Source organism: Pan paniscus, chromosome 10, assembly GCF_029289425.2.
Source record: "Pan paniscus chromosome 10, NHGRI_mPanPan1-v2.0_pri, whole genome shotgun sequence".
In the NCBI taxonomy this organism is placed as follows: Eukaryota; Metazoa; Chordata; class Mammalia; order Primates; family Hominidae; genus Pan; species Pan paniscus.
In genome coordinates, this window is record NC_073259.2 from 22,495,191 (window position 1) to 22,514,261 (window position 19,071).

At 35.3% G+C, this 19,071-nt stretch overlaps 1 non-coding gene across 1 annotated transcript; it reads right to left on the minus strand.

Annotated features, from left to right (window-relative positions):
• Positions 1-16,497: 16,497 nt before the first annotated feature.
• LOC112436757 (U6 spliceosomal RNA) lies at positions 16,498-16,603 on the minus strand. The gene has a single exon (XR_003025458.1). It is a non-coding gene; the product is annotated as a U6 spliceosomal RNA (small nuclear RNA).
• Positions 16,604-19,071: the final 2,468 nt, after the last annotated feature.

Here is a 19,071-nt window from a genome sequence, read left to right on the forward strand (position 1 = left end):
TCAAAGTAACCACAGTCTTGTCTGCACTTCACTGTGTGTTGCAATCTTGAAGTTAAGAGGACAGCACTCTATCACTCATCCACATCTCAGCAAAGTACTATGGTTTTAATAAGGGCAATTTCATCATTAAATATAAAATTGGCATGAAATGGCATAGCAGTCTTTGTTAACTTGTTTCTGTGATCAAAACAGACATGCACTCCGGGACTGTCCATCTGGCACCTTCAGTGACAAATTAAAACTTGATTTTTAATTATTGCAATAGTTACCATTAACAATTTTAAAAAGAATGCAATTTTATTTCAAGTTTAGAGTCTTCTTCCTCAACTTCTGAGTAAATGTTGTTCTATCACATTCATTTCTCCTATATCTGCATATGAAAAAATATTATCTAAATATATACATATATATCTTGTGTTTTGTGTGTCTTTTTACAGATTAGTATTTGTCTTAGACTGTTTAGGCTGCCATGACAAAATACCATAGACTGGGCAGCTTATAAACAACAACAGTTTATTTTGACCAGTTCCTGGAGGATGGGAAGTCCAAGATCAAGGTGATGGCAGATTCAGTGTCCAGTGAGGGCCCATTTCCTGCTTCACAGATGACACCTTCTCACTGTGTCTTTATATGGTGGAGGAAGGCAAGGCAACTCTCTGGGGCTGCTTTTGTAAGGGCACTGATTTCATTTATGAGGGCTTCATCCTCATGACCTAATCACCTTTGAACTTCCCCCACCTAATACCATTACACTGGTGACTAGATTCAACATACGAATTTGGGGAGACATAAACATTCAGACAATATTAATATTTAAATGCCCTCAGACATTCAAAATTACCAAATGTTAGGGAAAATATTATATTGTTTTATTCCAGGTTATTTCTGTTCTCCTAGATCATTAGAATGATTGGTAGTAAAGCTGGTTGGTCAGTGTAGACAGCAGTTACCCCATTTATTTCCTCCAAAGCTGATATAAACTGCCAGTAAACCATACTCTTTTTAGCATCTTATGCCTATGCTTATGTTTACAGATAGAATTCTTCTTTGAGAAACCTGAATTATTCTTTCGGTTACAATTTCATGTTTATAGAGAATATTTTTTTCTATGCAATACTGATTATCAAAGTTTTATTTCTGTTTTCTTTTCTTTTTTTGCCATGGCTGCAGTCCACCATGCCTGAATAGACAATATTAAATATTGAACAATCATTTAAAAATATGTAAATGGTAATATAATGTATTGACCAACGTCAAGCTAAGCCAAGAGCAGTTTTTTCTTTGCATTGATCTGAGGGATTTAACATTTGGATTATGATGAAGTCTTTGACTTGACTCTTCTGTCACAGAGCAAATTCATCTTCTATTTGAGGGCATTCAAACTAGAGTTCAACCTGCTCTGTTGCTGGCAACACCAGGTGATAGATATAATATTTCTCATGTTAATTGAAAAAATTGAGACTTTTCTTTAACCATATGTTGACATCCAGTGAGTTAACAGCATTTAAATTTTGGAATGTCAGATTGTTACTTTAGTTTTTGTATGTGGACCTGAATAGAACCAGATATTTGGAATGCTCATTCGTATGCACACTTTATCTTGCCACTTCAATGCTCATATTCAAGTTTTAAAAGGGAACTTTATTTTTTTTTAACTATTCCAGCTCTTAGTTGATTGAGTTAGAGCAAAACCAAGAATGGACATGTCTAGTTTGAACACTGGGTGACCCACAACCATTTAGTGTGCAGAGGGTCTCAGATGTAGAAGAGTTCAAAAGCATTGTCCAGATAGAGAGAAAGGGTGACAAAATTTTCCATAACTTCTTTCTCCCCTCCTTAGTAGCAGCCAGTTTTCTCAAACATGAACACTGTTTCCAAGAAGCAACTTTATTGCTTTTCCTTACAATTAGGGAAAAGAAGGCAATGGTGTTCAAATGATGCCTGACAGCCTGGGTAACAAGCACCAACCATCTGTGCTATAGCAGCACTGTTTGTATTTTTAATGTTTACACATACAGCAAAGATAATTAAAAATAACTATAATTAAAAACGATTACAACAAATTACTTTTCCCTCAACGGTAATATGTGCCTGTAACTTATAAGTTACTTACTAAAGTAACCTTTATGGAGTCTAACAAGAAAACATTACAATTCCTGCCTTGTTTCTGAAAGTTTATAGATTTGGGGGAGGGGAGTTTTTCTAACTATGAAGTCATTTGGCTTTTTTGTACTTCACAAGCATTTGAAAGTATGGGCATTATCTCTGTATTAATAATATTGGTATTTTTTTTTCTCAGAAGGAAAGATTAAATGTAATTTTTTTTCCCAAAAATGGTAAAATGACTGAGGGGTTAAAAAATTTTTTTTAAAAAAAGCTAACTCGGCTCCTTGAACAGGCTTTCATTAAAATAATTGAATTTGTTCATAATGTCATATGAAATATGGGGAGACGATTCATTTCAGAACAGTAGTTTTCTGTATCCTGTTACGATCCTTGGAATATTCAAATACCCTCAAAAACCTTCTCTATAGAAGATGCTGGTTAGTAACAAGATCTGAATAGCTGGCTTCAGGTGAAGAGTAGAGAAGCTGACATGACCCTTGTGGAAGGGCTTGAGATTTAGCCAGAAGGTATAGTGTTGAGGTTCAGGGCACAGCCCTGGGAACCAGATTGTCTAGGTTCCAGTTCTGTTCTGGTAACTTCAGGGAGGGGCACGCTGAATGAAGCTGGGAGACAAATTGCATCTTCATAGAATACTTAGGAACATTTTAAACTTGAGTGTCTAATTAGGAAACTAAGGGGCCTGGAGATCTTACAAATAAGGAGACTTAAACCTCTTCACATTTTAGAAAATATTATGCCTTGTGATGATTATCCTAGCTCAGGTGACCTCTCCTCATGTAGATCACCTCTGTTTCCTTGAGTATTTCTTGGAGTTTTTAGAGAGAATTTCTTATATGCTCAGATAGAAGTCTTCTTTACAATATTCACACTGTGGTGCCTGGCATCTCTGCCATGCCCTCAGGGAACTTTTTCTTTCTCTGCTGTTGTTCCACAGTTCCCACCAGGCACAATTTGCTATTGGAAACAGATCTGACCCTTCAGGGTACCAAAGTTGTGTTGCAATTACGCTTGTACTCCAGCATAGTCAAATGACTCTTTGGTTTGTTTGTTTTCCTTATAATTCTTTCTCTCCTAGAACCCAGGCATGAATCTAGGGAGTGAGGACAGATACAGATGATAGCAACTCTATTTTTCCCAGTATCCTGATTCTTTACAACTTTGTTACATGTCTGTTCAAATTCATCGAGGCAGGTCCTTCTTCCGTAAGGATACATTCTCTTCTAAAAGACTTCCCTGCTCTTTAGCTTCCCTTGCAAATAGGCTTCTGTCAGACTACCCCACTGATGGACAATCTTGACCATATGTCTGAACCCTGGTAGAAGTCATCCTTACTTGCTCTTTCAGAGCTTCCTTAATCCCCATAAATCAGTTTCCTTTAGACTAGACACACAAGTCCGGTCAAAGTGCCCAGACATGCTACTTAAATATACTACCAGCTGAAAGAAATTTTAAAACATATTTGGGTTACTAATACTGTCTTTAAACTTTTTTGAATAATATAAACTTGGCTATTTCACAAAATGATTTCAGTTCAAGCAAAGTAAGGCAATCAATTATGTTCTTCCTTTCTTCTTTTTACCTTCTACTGAGCAGTTTTCTTCCCCTTTTTCCTTTCTCCTTTCTACATTCATTTTTGCTCTCAAGCATGGCTATGTTAATGGAACAATACATTAGGAAATTAGTCCAGATGTTTTTCCTCAGAATTACGTGAGTCGTAATAGCACTTGAAACCTCACTTCTAACAAATTTTAATGCCTCATTAAAAAATTAAGATGTGCAAATAAGTTACATGTTATTGTAGTTTATTATAATGTATATCATTTATAAAAATTATAGAGTAAATGTATTTTCATCAGATGACTTTCATGTGTTAGTGCTGAATGCCCTCCTAATTCACTTGGGTTTAATGTGAACCCAGATGCTTTCACATTTGATATCACTGGTGAAATAAAAGGAGGCAGGAAAGACAAAGGAAAATTGTGGATTAATATTTATTAGTGTGTGGTGCTATGCAGCTAACTAGTCAACAGTTTGAGCTCTTCTACTTTCTCCTATGGACTAAGTTGGGGAGGGGTGGTAGAAGGAGCCTGTTATGACCCATTCAAAGGGTAGTAATTTTCATTGTAATGGCAAATATGTTGAAACAAAGACATGAATGACCACAGGCACATGGAAAAATTATAGATGCTCATTTTGTTTTATGAGAAAATAAAAACATTTTATTAAGAATGTAAACATATATGCTAATTTAACCATATTAGTTAAGTGTTTATTAAAATGCTAATAGAGTCACATGCTACATAATCATGTTTTGATCAATAGTTGGCCACACATATGGCCATGGTTCCGTAAGATTATAATATCATATTTTTATTCTACCTTTCTATGTTTAGATATGTAGATATAAAAGTACTTACCATTGTGTTATAAGTGTCTACAGTATTCAATATAGTAACGTGCTGTACACATTTGTAGCCTAGGAGCAATAAGCTTTACCACAAAGCCTAGGTGTGTAGCAGGCTATAAAATCTAGACTTGCATAAGTGCACTCTAAGATGTTCGCACAACAACAAAATTGCCTGATGACATATTTCTCAGAACATATCCTGTTGTTAAGTTGTGTGTGCCTATAATTCAATAAGATCAAATGATGTATCTAGCTGCAACATATTATGTAGTCTTTATATTACTGGAGAGGAACTGTGAGGTTCAATGTATTGTAGAATCAACAAGTAAACAAAATTAAATGAGCACCACTGTCATGTTGTGTCATGGACACAAAACCATACCAAATGTTTATATAATAAAATTTCTATCTGTGAAGTCTAAGGCAAACCCAGTTGAGGCAAAGTTCTAAAGCAAGAAGAGGTAAATTTTGCTATGTTGTTTCTAAGGGTACTTCACTGAGGACAAATTTGAATGATAATTGACAAATTGAGGCAGAAGAAAGTCAATATTAGTACCCAAAGAGCTAGAACCATGCGTTAGAGCCAAGAGGCCTGTATTTTGATGCAGCATGAGTTGAATGAACACAAAGGAGCAATCACTGAAGTGTGCAAGGTCATGAACAAGGGTGAGATTCCTGAAACTCTTTCATTGTTGCTGGTTTTTTACCTGATGGTGCAGAAACTTGCTTCAGGGATCAACATAAGGCTGGAGAGCTCCAGATGATTAGATACTATTCTCAGGATAAAATTGTTTGACAATACGCTTTTAGTGAAGATCTATTCAACGGATTATTTATTACGCACCAAGTATATATCAAGCACTATAGATGGCATTGGGGATACAGCAGTGAATAAAGTATGGTCCTCGTTCACATATTAAAATGAGAAATTGTAATGCAACTGTTAAGTGGAAGTTAGTAGACAGTACTGTGGGAACACAAAGAGTATAACCACACTTGGTCTAAGATGGTCAGAAGAGATTTGCAGATGAATAATGCCAAGGCAGAACACCTTTAATTGCGTAAAAATTACTAGATAATGAGACAAGTTATCCTGTGTAGAGGCCCATAGCCTAGCATGCTTGGAGGATGAATCACAGGTGGCTGAGCAAGTGTGAAAAGAAATAGATGCTAGATCATGGGTCTCTTCTTCATATATTGGAGTTGGAGGGGGTGGGATATTAAGTAATTCTGTTGAGTTCATAAGACACAGGAAGTTCCTTCTATTAGCTTCGATTATTTGCTCTGCTAAACGACATTGCACGTAGCTCAGGCAGGTCTCTTTCAGGTCAGTAGACATTATGAACCCATGACTTGTAGGAACTTTGTCTGTAAGTGTCCTGTCAGGGAGTTCATCTCTTGAGATTTACTATTACAGGACTTAGCTACTTTTAGTTGAAAGTGCAAATTTTAATTTAGCAAAAAGTGTTACACATAATACCAACTTATCCACACATATTTTAAAATTTTACTTCCAGAAAGTGATTGCAAATCTATGATTGATCATTATAACACGATGTTGACTCAGGATTGACAATAATATAAAATCAAAAAAACAAATAAAAAACCTGCCAAATTTTTTTCCTTGACCAGATTTCAGTGGAATGTGTTAACAAATCATGTTAAAAAACAATAACAAACAAAATTTCTGTTTAAAGTAATTTGGGTTTAGTGAGGAAAAATGACAATTGGGTAGAATGTGAAATCTAGATTAATGAATAAATTAAAAACAAAAGAATGTAAAGAATGAAGGGAAGGGAGTAAAATTTGAGATTGGAAGGAAGTAATCCAGCTGTGTTTTTAATGTTTTAAAACATTTTCTCTTAAATTTCTTAGAAATTATAAAAATCTTTTTCACATAGAAAATCCATACCTGTTAATGAAAGCAGTCAATGTTGTTTTTGTTTTAACAAGACAATGTAGTAGTTGCAGGTTTTGATACCACCTTTCATGTGACTGGGGGAAAGTGAACTGTACAGAAAAACAGTAATTGTCTCTAAGTAGCAGAAACTGCAACTTAAAAGAGATAGGTTGTTTCAATTTATGTTCTGTGATAAGGGATCTTTGGAATAAAATGCATATCAGAATAAATGTTAATATTTGTCTATCTTTCCAATTGTGGCTTTGCTTTCAAGAGCAGTTTAATTCAGCCTGGTAAAGAACTTACCACCATATTGACAAGAAGGGAAAGAAAGAGTTCCCCGGTATCCAGGCCATAGGAATAAGTTTCCATTAAGTATCTATTCTTACATGAAGCTTAAAGATACCTTTGCTCAGGAACCTTTTAAATTTCCGTTTGGTAATTTATTTAAGTATTTATTCTGGACACAGGAGATGAAGATGTAAGGAAAAGAGTGATAGAAGAAATTGGAACTTCAAAACTAGCAAATCTTGCCATATATATATATTCTTTCAAACACAGATTTAATTTTAGGTTTATTATAAATATGTCTATTTACAAAGTAATGAAACTGATTTTTTTAAACAAACTGTAGTAGAATTATAGAATTAGATAAAGCTATGCTTCAAAGTATTCCCCTTGGAATGCATGCATTTATTCTAAATATGCTGCAATTTTTCAAGCCAAATTTATAATTCCTCTTTTGAGATTATTTTTAACAATTACTATTTTACCAGCCACACAAAAAAAATTGATCTCTTTGTGTTATAAGTAAATCACACATTTTAGATATCAACTGCCATATTATCTAGTCTTATCACTCTATCTTCAAGTCCAGTACTGATTATGAAAGATGTCTCATTGTTACTAAGAAAAAATTAAAAACACAGTCAACATATTAAAACTTATCCCTAGTAAGGATATCCTTAACAAGTGAATAAATGCATGAAATATTAAGATAAAAAATATATGTTTGCAATTCAGAATATACTGGGGTATATACTGGGCAAGGCATTTTTATTTATTTACTTTATTTATTTGTTTAGTTATAGAATCTTGCTATGTTCCCCAGGCTGGAATGCGGTGTCTATTACAAACACAATCATCGTGCACTCTGTCTGAAATTCTGGGCCTCAAAGGATTTTCTCATCTTGGCCTCCAGGGTAGCTGGGGCTACAGGTGTGCACCATTCTGCCTGACCTCAGAAGATCATTTTAACAGTTTCAAACGAATCAATCTCAGCATCAGTAGAATAAGTCTGCACGCTCTGGGTTTAGCCATCTAAGATGGGACTAGATTCATTTGCAAGAATAAGTGCTTCTATGCTTGCTCAACAAACATCACCTAGCTTTATAGGCATACTGTGTAAATAGAAAACAGTGCTGTACACATAAAAATGAGTATAATGAGCATGTCCTTTTACCAAAAGGAAGCAATTATACTCAGTAGTAAGTAATTATTTTAGGGAAAAGTACATTTGCTTTTCAATTTTGTTCCATACTAGAGTTTGAGCTGAAAGAGACCTTGGAGACCAGTTAGTCCAACCCACTTATTATTTCATAGGAGAAGAAAATGTGGCACAGAGAAACTGGAGGCTAGGTGACTAATTTGAGGTTACATAGTTAGTTGTAAGTCTTGAGCAAGAATCAGTTACTTGACCATTGATATGAGATTCTTCCCATTACCTCCTAGTGTGTCCCTGGTAGGATTTATTTCATATGAGAATTACATAATCCAAGGCAATTTTTAAATGTTAAATTATAGAATATGTTAATGTGTCTTTTGTGGACTTTAAAAAGATAAAGCAGTGCTGTTAACTTTGTTTCACATGCCAAGAACACTATACTTTTTAAAAGTCACATGTGGGTGATTCAGAAATGTGGATCGCTTAAGAAAAAGTCTAGTTTCTTTTTCGCTGGTAGAACTGTTTGTTTTATTATTTTACTCAGACTGATTTATGAAATCATAGTGTTCATTTTCAATTTTACTTACTTTTTTTTACCCTGACATTAATACCTACTGAGTGCTCTTGATGTATTGTTTCCTAGCCAATATTTTATTCTGTTTCTTTCAAGATTTCTACAAAATATTTTAGAAAATGTTTTTTCCTTTTTTGTTTTCCTGTTTCTTTCTTTTCTTTTCTTTTCTTTTCTTTTCTTTTCTTTTTTAGACGGTGTCTTGCTCTCTTGCCAGGCTGGAGAGCAGAGGCGCGATCTCGGCTCACTGCAACCCTCGTCTTCCAGGGTTCAAGCGATTCTCCTGCCTTAGCCTCCTGAGTAGCTGGGACAACAGACACAGCAGCTCACACTGTAATCCCAGCACTTTGGGAAGCCAAGAAGGGTGGATCACCTGAGGTCAGCAGTTCGAGACCAGCCTGGCCAACATGGCAAAACCCGGTCTCTACTAAAAATAGAAAAACTTTCTTCTTTGCATTTTACAAAGATGTATTTAAACACTGAAAATCATGAGTAATATCTTCAGCCATTCAGGCTGCTGTACTAAAATACTTTATATTGGATAATTTAGAAACAACATAACTTTATTTCTTGTAGTGCTGGAGGCTGGAAAGTCCAAGATCAAGGTGCCAGACAATTTGGTGTTTGGCGAGACCTTGCTCTCTGTTTTATAGAAGGCACCTCCCTACTGCTTTCTCACATGGCAAGAGGGGCAAATGACCTCCTTCAGGCCTTTTGTGTGAGGGTACCTATCCTATTCATGAAAGATCTATCCTCATGACTTAATCATCTCCCAAAAAGCCTCATCTCTTAAACTATTATGTTGGGGATTATGTTTCAACAAATGAATTTTGAGGAGAACAGACACATTCAGCCCATAGGAGGTCGGTATACATTTTTAATATGATCTTTGTCCAAAACATGTTATCAGAAGATCCTTTTGGCAATAAAGTATTCAATTATGATTCTTTTTAATTTTAGTTAATAGAGTCAGTGTGGTCCTTTTTTTCTTTCTTTTTCATCACAATCTTTTAATGTAAATTTCCAAACTCAAAGTCTTGCAAGGACATCATGGAAAAACTTTCCAGGTTGGGTGTATCTTTCTATGAAACTGGCCTTGAGGTATGGTGAGGGGAAGATTAATGGGAACACAGGTGAGTCTCTAATTAAGACAAAGCCACAGTCTTTAAAACATATATTCACACCCATGAAATAAAGGCATAATTTGAAAATTATTTTTATTCAGAAATAATAAAAAAACTTAGGACACTGTACTTTAATATTCTCAAAAAAGATGCAAAAACACATGGTCTCTGCTAAGCCAGGATAGAGAATCATAAGTTTGAGATAAAGACAAGGCAATTAACCCTGACCTGTACTAAAACACATTACACTGAGCAGTAGTTAAATATAGAATGACCAAAACAGTATCCAAATAAAATCTGTGCTGAAGGCAGAAAGAATGTATTTGACCTTTCAGAAGCCGTAAGATGAAAGTGGCTGTGTAGTTGTGTGAGGAGAGTGTTCTATACAAAGAAAACAGCTTGGGCAAAGATATGTTTTAAAAAAGAGGGTGTAGCCTGTTCAAAAACTAAAAAGCTATTGTGCATAAGATGTAGAATTCTGGGAAGAGTGGCTGGACACGGGGAGAGAGGAGTAAGCAGAACCAGTTCTTGAAGTGTCCAGGAAGCATTTTTAAAGAGTTTGTACTTTATCCTGAGGGCAATATGGAGCTGTTGAAGACATTTCTTCATCATAGGGTTGGCACAACAAGAGCTGTATATTAGAAAATCACTCTGGCTGCAATATGGAAAATAGACTGTGCCTGGAGGCATGGGATCAAGCTAAGAAGCACTTGTTTTAATTTATAGAAGAGAAGATGGTGTTTTGGACAAGGTTAATGCTGATGGAATTGGAGTAAAGTGATTGGATTCAAGAGATATTAAAGAGATAAACTGAATAAAATTCGGTGATTGAATATGGGAGAGGAGGGAGAATAATAAATCAAGGGTAACACTTAGGTTTTTAACTTAGATAACAGGGTAAATGGCACTGCCATTTACTGAGAGTCGAAAAGTAAAAGGAAGCACAGTCTTTTGGACAACATAGTGACATTAGTCTTTTATGCTGTATTTGAAGTAAAGATGCTTTTCGACTTATGATAGGGTTATGTCCTGATAAACCCATTGTAAATTGAAAATATCGTAAGTTGAAATGAACGTAATATACGTAAGGTACTGAATATTACAGCTTAGCCTAAACTGCCTTAAGTGTTCTGAGAACCCACATGAGCCTAAGTTGAGCAAAATCTTTTGACAACAAAGTGCACTGTAGAGTCTCTGTTGTTTTCCCTCGTAATCATGTGGCTGACTTGGAGTTGCTGTTCCCTACCTCTGCCTAGCATCTTGAGAGACAGTCATACTGCATAACACTAGCTTAGAAAAAAATAAAAATTTGTAGTACAAGTTCTGAATGTATATCACTTTCTCACCATCATAAAGTTGAAAAATTATAATTGGGACCATCATAAGTTGGGGACTGTCTATAAGTGTATGACAGGTGTATGCATGATTGACAAGTGAAAATATCAAACAGCAGTTCCATATATGGATCTGGAGTTCAGAAGAAATATCTGGGGGAAACAGATAGTTTTTTTTTTGTAGTTTTTTTCTTATTCAGCATTTATTGTATGATGAATTTCATGTCAATACATTATTTTTAAAATGAAGGGGCATAAATGACAAAAACAAAAGCCACTGTGAGATCAAGGAAGATATGGACTGAAAAGTTTCCATGTGCTTTAAAGAGAAGAGATCTGTTGGTGGTGTAGTAGGAAGAGGCCAGATTGCAGTGGGTTGAAGAGTGAGTAGGCTGTTGCGAAGTGGAGATATTAAGCATTGAATCTGAAGAAATTTGGCTGTAAAAACAAAGAAGAAAGGTAAATTTCTAGCTGACGATTGATGTGCCATCCAGAGAAGCTTTTTTTTGTTATTGTTTTTAAGATGAGGTGACTCTATCATTTTTAACTGTTCACAGGAGTTATGTGGTAGAAAGTGGCAGGCTGGAGTTATGCGGCTCACTTTCTAGCCAGAAGGAGGGAGACTGAATGGAGGCACATTGGTAAGTTAGGTGATGGCAGAGTGTGAGGTTTCTCATCCATGTTAGTGTATTTTAAAAATAGGATATAATGGGAGAAGTTGTTTGCTGAAAATGAGGGGAGTCTAAGGTAGAGGATGCAAAGGGGCTTGAGAGAGTCTTTGTGCTCATTAGGAGTGAAAATTGACTTGAAAAACAAGGTACGTTGAGCCCTTCAGGGATTGGAGATCAGAATTTATAGTGGCACTATGTATCTTCCAGATTGCCAGCTTTCTCCTGAAGCTCTCATCTTCTTGAATATAGGTGCATCAAATGTGGCTAATCCAACTGATTCCTTTGTAAGGACTTCCTCCTTTGTCTCCCATCTCAGTAGTAACCAGGCCTGATCACACTTAACTTCCAAGCTCAAACGATATCAGGGACATTCAGAGTGGTGATATGGTTTGGCTTTGTGTCCCCACCCAAATCCCATTTCAAATTATAATACCCACGTGTCAAGGGAGAGACCTAGTGAAAGGTGATTGGATCATGGGGGTGATTTCCCCATGCTGTTCTCATGATAGTGAGTGAGTTCTCATGAGATCTGATGGTTTTATAAGGGCCTTTTCCCCCTTTACCCCCTCTGTCTTTCCTTTTGCCTTGTGAATAAGATGCCTGCTTCCCCTTCCACCGTGATTGTACGTTTCCTGAGGCCTCCTCAGCCATGTGAAACTGTGAGTTAATTAAACCTCCTTTGTTTATATATTACCCAATCTCAGGTGGTATTCTTTATAGCAGTGTGAAAACAGACTAATATAGGTGGTATGCCCTAGACAAATTCCACCTTCATAAGGGACAGTAGACAATGTGAGTAGCTGGAGGAAACCCACCTATCCTTCTTTTTACACAATCTTTGCTTACCTTTTGATGATACAGGATTGACCGGCAATTATAGGTTGCTTTTCAGTTTACACTTTTGTTTGCATTATCTGGTTGATTGCCAATATCACAAAATGGTTTTATTGTGAATATTTTCCTTTGATAGGTGAGGAAACACAGACTCAGAGAGGTTGAAAAGTGTTAGAATCCGCATAAGCTTTCTGACTCTAGGGATGTGTTTTGGAACATGTGCTTGAGACATTAAGAAGTATAATTGATTAAGTGACCATATGTGGAACTTACCAGAATATAAGCTGGAGAGACAAAAACAACTCCTCACCTCTGCAGAAGGCTGCCTCTATTGCACACAAATGAGAAAATATAGGTTTCCATGAAATCACAAAAATAACAAGGTTAGATGCAATACATAAAATATATATTATATTTTAAAAGAAATCAATCCTTGGTTCACAGCTCAAAATAGCTTTTTTTTTTTTCTGGTGCAGCAGAGGATGCTCTAGTATTATATCAAGCAACAGTTAGTGAGCAAAAGTAACTGAATGCAATATATTTACCGACAGTAGTGCCAGGGCTTTGTAAGCCACAGTATTGATTTACTTCTTTCAAAACCAAAGTGACAGCAAAAGGGGGGGGGAAATCACATGATTCAGGGAAGATATCTGAGGATTTAAAAGTGGCAAACATAAATCCATTAGATTTAAAATGGGTCAAAAGACAAACCAGAAAAACTGTAGACTAGCAAATCAGTGAATTCAACCTTTATTGTAGAGAAAATACAAGATATTGTGTAAGGGAGAATGTGGGAGGAAAGAAGTCAGGAAAGGAGTTGGAAAAATAACAGCTTTATGAATCTACACCCAAGTGAGTATGTAGAGATTGTATTCATACCTGCAGTCACAAATTATATTTTTTTGTTGTTTTATATTCTGCAGACATGTATAATTTATGTATCAGTTATTTTTTAGAGTATTTATAAAACTGTTTCAATAATTTACTTATCATTGGTGAGTCAAGTAAATAAAACAAAATCTTGGTTAGTGATCTCTTTGCTGGAGTAGCCCAATGTGGCTCAGATAATGTATCCACCTAAACCTAGAAGAGGTAAAGCTGTATTTGCCTTGTTCCTATTGTTATCTGGAATCTCTTCTCTCAGACTTGAATTAATGGGATGATAAGCCCTAAGAAGTTGCAGCTTAGTATAGCTACCTTCAGAAGAGGTTGTGACACACAATTCACAGCACGCTTGGCCAAATTCCTAATCACTGCAACATTAGCGGGAGTGAGTACAGGATAGAAGGGTTGAGAGAATGGCCAAGCCAATCCTGCAGATGAAGGGATGACAGATTTATATCATATTCAGCCCAGTCTCCACTCAGGTGCTAAATGTAGGTTACCATGTTTGTTGTTGCATTGCCATAGCAATGCCCCCTCTCCTAAACCATAAATGATCAAGAAAATCTTGCAAAAATGATATACTTTTTGTATTAGAGTGGAGCAGAAACAGCTTTTTACTTTGTTTACTAAACTGCACCTCTTTATTTACAAAAATATATCCAAAATGCTATAGTTGGTAGAGTTCTATTCCATAATTTTTTCTCTTTGTCACATTTAAATTTTACTCTGTCTTTTTTTTCTCATTGGTTCTTTGACAAAAAGTAATTAGAGTTTCATTACCTTACGGCCCTTAAACACAGTATTTTTCAAAGTGTGCCAAGACCACCTGCTTGTTAAAATGCTCCTATCCTAGTCCCATCCTAGATTTTCTAAATCAGAAGGTCTAGAAATGTAGTACTGAAATTCGTATGCTTAACAGGACCCCTGGGTGACTTTTAAAAATGCTAAGAGAAATATCCATTAAGAAAAGTGCATCTTTCAGAACTAGACAGTTTGCTGAATTTTCACATTCTGAATACACCCGTGTAACTAGCACCTTGAACAAGTAACAGAATATGACCAGCACTTGAATAACTCTGTTACTGTCTCCACCAAGGATAGTTATGAGCCTGTTTTCTAAGAGGATAAATAAGCTCTACTTGTTTTTGTAATTTATATGAATTAAATAAAATAGAAGGCATTTGTGACTGGCTTATTTTGCCTTTTTTGCTTGATGTTATGTTTTCCTGCAGTTGTAGACTTTTTTATTGTTGAATAGTATTATTTTGTGAATATACCATGAATTATGTATTCATTCAACTGTTGACTGACAGTTGGCTAGTTTCAAGTTTGGGGTTATTTTGAAGAGTACTGCTATGAACATTCTAGTGCATGTCTTTTTGGAGTATACATGTTTGCATTTCTGTTGGGAACGTCAAGTCAAAACGTGCACCAGATAAAGTTAAACAGGTAAGGATGACTTTATTCAAGGCTATTGCAATAGGATAGAGAGAGCAGAGCACAGTCTAAACTCAATTCCAGTGTATGGATAGGAGAATTATTAAGAGCAGGTATGGGAGGATTGTGTGTTTGCCAACTGGCCATACCTAATTATCTGTCTTTACCATAGGAGATAGCTGTGTAGCATGGAAGTGGGGACCCACTGATGTTAGGCTTCTACCCTCCAATAGATACTGAGAGATAGGTCTCCCAGTTGACTAAATATGGATTACATTTCAAAGGGATGGCTTCCAGGTCCTGGAGAAAGACAGTCCTAGGTATATAACTGGCAAGAGGTTTTTTTTTAAAAGAAAATTTACATTAAAAAAATCCCCTACAAAATAATAATGAAAGAAATTTAAGAGGACCCAAACAAATGCTCATGGATTGGAAGAATCAATATTGTTAAAATGACCATACTTCCCCCAAAAATCTATAGATTCAATGCATTTCTTACCAAAATGCCAATGTCATTATTCACAGAAATAGAAAAAGCAATTCTAAAATTTGTATGGGAGCCAAACAGAGCCTGAATACCCAAAGCAATCCCAAAAACAGCAAGCTGGTGGCATCACACTACATGACCTCAAACTATATTACTAGGCTATAATAACCAAAAATAGCATGGAATTGGCATAAAAAGAGACACATAGACCAATGGAGCAGAGCAGATAATCCAGAAACAAATCTACGTATTTATAGCCAATTGATGATTTTTTTGAGAAAGACACTAAGAATATACATTAGGTAAAGGACATACTTCAATAAATGGTGCTGGGGAAACTAGATGTCCATGTGCAGAAGAATAAAACTGAACTCCTATGTCAAATCATATAAAAAATTCAACTTAAGATGAATTAATGACTTAAAATAAGACCTAAAATTATAAAAGTACTAGACGAAAACAGGAAAAATACTTAAGGACACTGGCCTATGCAAAAATTTTATGGCTAAGACCTCAAATGCACAGATAAAATGGAATTATATCAGACGAATAAGCTTCTGAACAGCAAAGGAAGCAATCAGCAAAGTGAAGCTACAATCTGTTGAATGGGAGAAAATATTTGCAAACTATTCATTTGACAAAGGCAGAGAAAGAATTTATAATTACAAGTTTTCCAAAGTAAATGCTCTAAGGAAGGTCAGCCCTCTAGAGTAAGGAAGAACTCTATCTAAAGTTTAGTCAAGCTGAGGGAAATGTTAAGTTCATCTTCGTCAATTACATTCCTAAGAGTGGAATTGGTGGTTCCATAAGTTATGCAAATCTTCAGCTTTAGCACTGTCCAACATATCATTTTCCAACAGTATAGGAAAGTTCTTGTTGCTCCACATCTTTAACAAAACTTGGCATTTTATTTTATTTTGACCATTCTGGTATGTATAAGTGGCACAGTATTTCATTGCATTCACCTATTTCTATTTTACTAAGGGATTTTTAGCAGATATGGGCTTTGAATTTTGTCTAGCACCTTTCATCCTATCTGGAGATATTCTTATGAGTTTTCTCCTTAGATATATTAACATAGTAAAATATTTTAATAAAATATCTAATACTGTACCATCCTAGCATTCTTCAATTGTTTATATTAAAATATTTTTGTTTGCCCATGCAATTATATTTGATGATATTGTATGAGGATTATTCACCAATGTTCATTGGTGATATTATTCTGTAGACTTCTTTTTAGTGCTATCTTTATCAGACTTAAAAATTGATGTTAAAAATTATATAGCAATATCACATAATTGCATGCCATCCTTGAGGAGCAGCCGAACTAATCTTCTTTGTATTGTTCCAATTTTACTATGTATACCCCTGAAGTGAACACATGTCCATTAAGTTTTAATTTCAGAGAGTAAATTCTTATTACAACTTTTCTCTTTTGTGATTCTTACCCTTCTCCTCCTCCTACTACTCCTCTTCCTCCTCCTCTTATCCTGGCTTGCTGTAGTTTCTTTCCCTTCTTTTATATCTTCATCTCATCACTCTCTATTTACCTCTGTATATGCTATGCCTTCAAAACGCTCTAGTTGATAGTGGTCATCTGATAAACATTTATCAGATGGATGAAGTGCTGGATAAATAAATTTCTTTTATCATATTCAATGTATTGATTTTAGAGGGCTTATTTCTTTCGAGGTTTGTAATTTTTTCCTGTGAGCTTGGCAGAGGTCTGTGGAAGTTCAATACAAACTGCTACGGGAAAATGTGTGCTTCAATAAGGAATTTAGGGTTTTCAATAATCCTCAAGTAGCATTAAGTTAATTTCCTAGAATGTGTCTCTACTATCACGTAGGCAATATATATGTAGACTCCATTCTCGATCATGCAATAGGCCTTGATATCCTATCTCTTATGGTGGTCTTCTTTTCTTTTTTTCCTTGATATGTAGCCAGTATTTAAAAACACTTTTCAAGGTCAGTAGTTAGGGTTTTTTGCCTAAGTTTTTTTTTTTTTTTTTTTTTAATAATGCCTAGGGCAACATTTGAAGGATCTCAGCCATACTCAGATGACTGTTTAAGCTTTCAACCTTTTAGAGATGAGAGGCCACATTTTCTTTCCATATAATGGTGTTAGATTTTAACCCTCAAGGATTATTGAAGCACTCAAGAGTCACAATTGAATTACTTTGAGATTGCTTCATCTGGTTTTGAGCTTTCTATTTGTTACTAGCACCTGACGATCCCCTTTCTTTTTTCTTTATGCTTGACTGCATATTTAACAACTTTCTAAATTATACTTTTACAGTATTTGTCTATGTGATGAAACCGGGTATCTGTTTATCATCTTGGTCTTCAATATGACTAAAAATCATTTCCGGGTGAATATCATGTTCACTTAAAAGTGATAGAGAAATTTAATGGTCTAACAAAATCAATTGAATTCTAACAACAGATATTTCTTAATGTAGAGTATTTTTATCATATTAGTATCCCATATCAGTGGAGGAGATATACAAAGAGAATACATAAATTATTAAAATGACCAAGATGTGGCCAAAAATGCATGAGAAAATCCGGTAAACAACATATTATCAGGTGCCAAAGGAAGCTAGAATTTCAGCAAGAGTAGTAAACAGAGTTAAATGCCACACAGTACTCAGGTTTTACAAGATCAGAAAATTGTGTATTTCATTTGAAATATTAAAATCATTGGCCACTGTTGACTTTCCCCATAACAGGTTTGCTGTTTTTGTGGGAGGAAAGATCATACTAATTAGGGTTATAAAGTAAAAGGGCGGTAAATGAGCAGAGGCAATGAGGAAGAATTACATTTTAGAAATACTTGGCCATTGAGGAAAGGAGAAAAATTGCAAGGTAGTTAGAATCAGTGATTGGGATGAGAAGAGATTTATTTATCTTTATAATGGGGGAGACTAGTAATTCCATGAACAAAGCGGAAGTAGAAAGGGAATACTGTTTATTAAGGAGAGAGATGGCATCACTGATGAAGTGAGTTACCTAAGGAGGCAGTGGAGATTGGAAATAACCTTAAAGTTGTCCGAGAATTATCAAGGCACATGAAGGCCATGATTTCAGAGGTGACATAGCTATGAAAGAATTCATCATCTGCTTACCCCAAAGATATTCTCCCTCTACTTACTTAATACGTAAACCTTGACTTAATTAGAATGGCAATATGCCCCACTCCAGAGGGTCAGCCTAGTCATTATTGATTTAAGTTAGCTATAGGAATATCTCTTTTTCAGGATACTTACTTTCCTAAGTTTTCTTGTAGTTTTCATCAAGAAAGCAGAAACTTAGGTCTTCTAAGGAGATTTGTGTATGCTTTTGCTTTACTGTTAAAAATAAATAACTAAAGGACCCATGATGAGTAGATGGGGCGAGAATAAAAAGACTAAAAATCAACAAAAACAGACAGAGTTGGGAGATCAATGAGCTCAGAGTCTTAGGTAATTTTTTGTAAACTCCTGCACCACATCTAAAGTCTGTGTTAGTTGTTTTCAACCAAAAGTTGTCTATAACCAAAGATAACTGATTCAAGTCATACAAAACTTTTTCTCAATATTTGTTTGCTATTTTGCACAGTATTACCCAGTTGATTTGAAAGTGTAGCATATGGTAAGTAGCATTTCTACTTTAATATATTGTAGAACTTTGAGCTTTAAAAAATGTGTCTCAAATACCCTGGGTTTCACCATTTTATATGATTTCGGTCATGCAAGAAAAGTATAGTAAAATTAGTAATTAGTAAAGGTATAGTAATTGTTTAGCTTCTCATTACCTAGCTTCTCATTTCTTACATTGCTGAGATTCACTAAATATGTTCAATA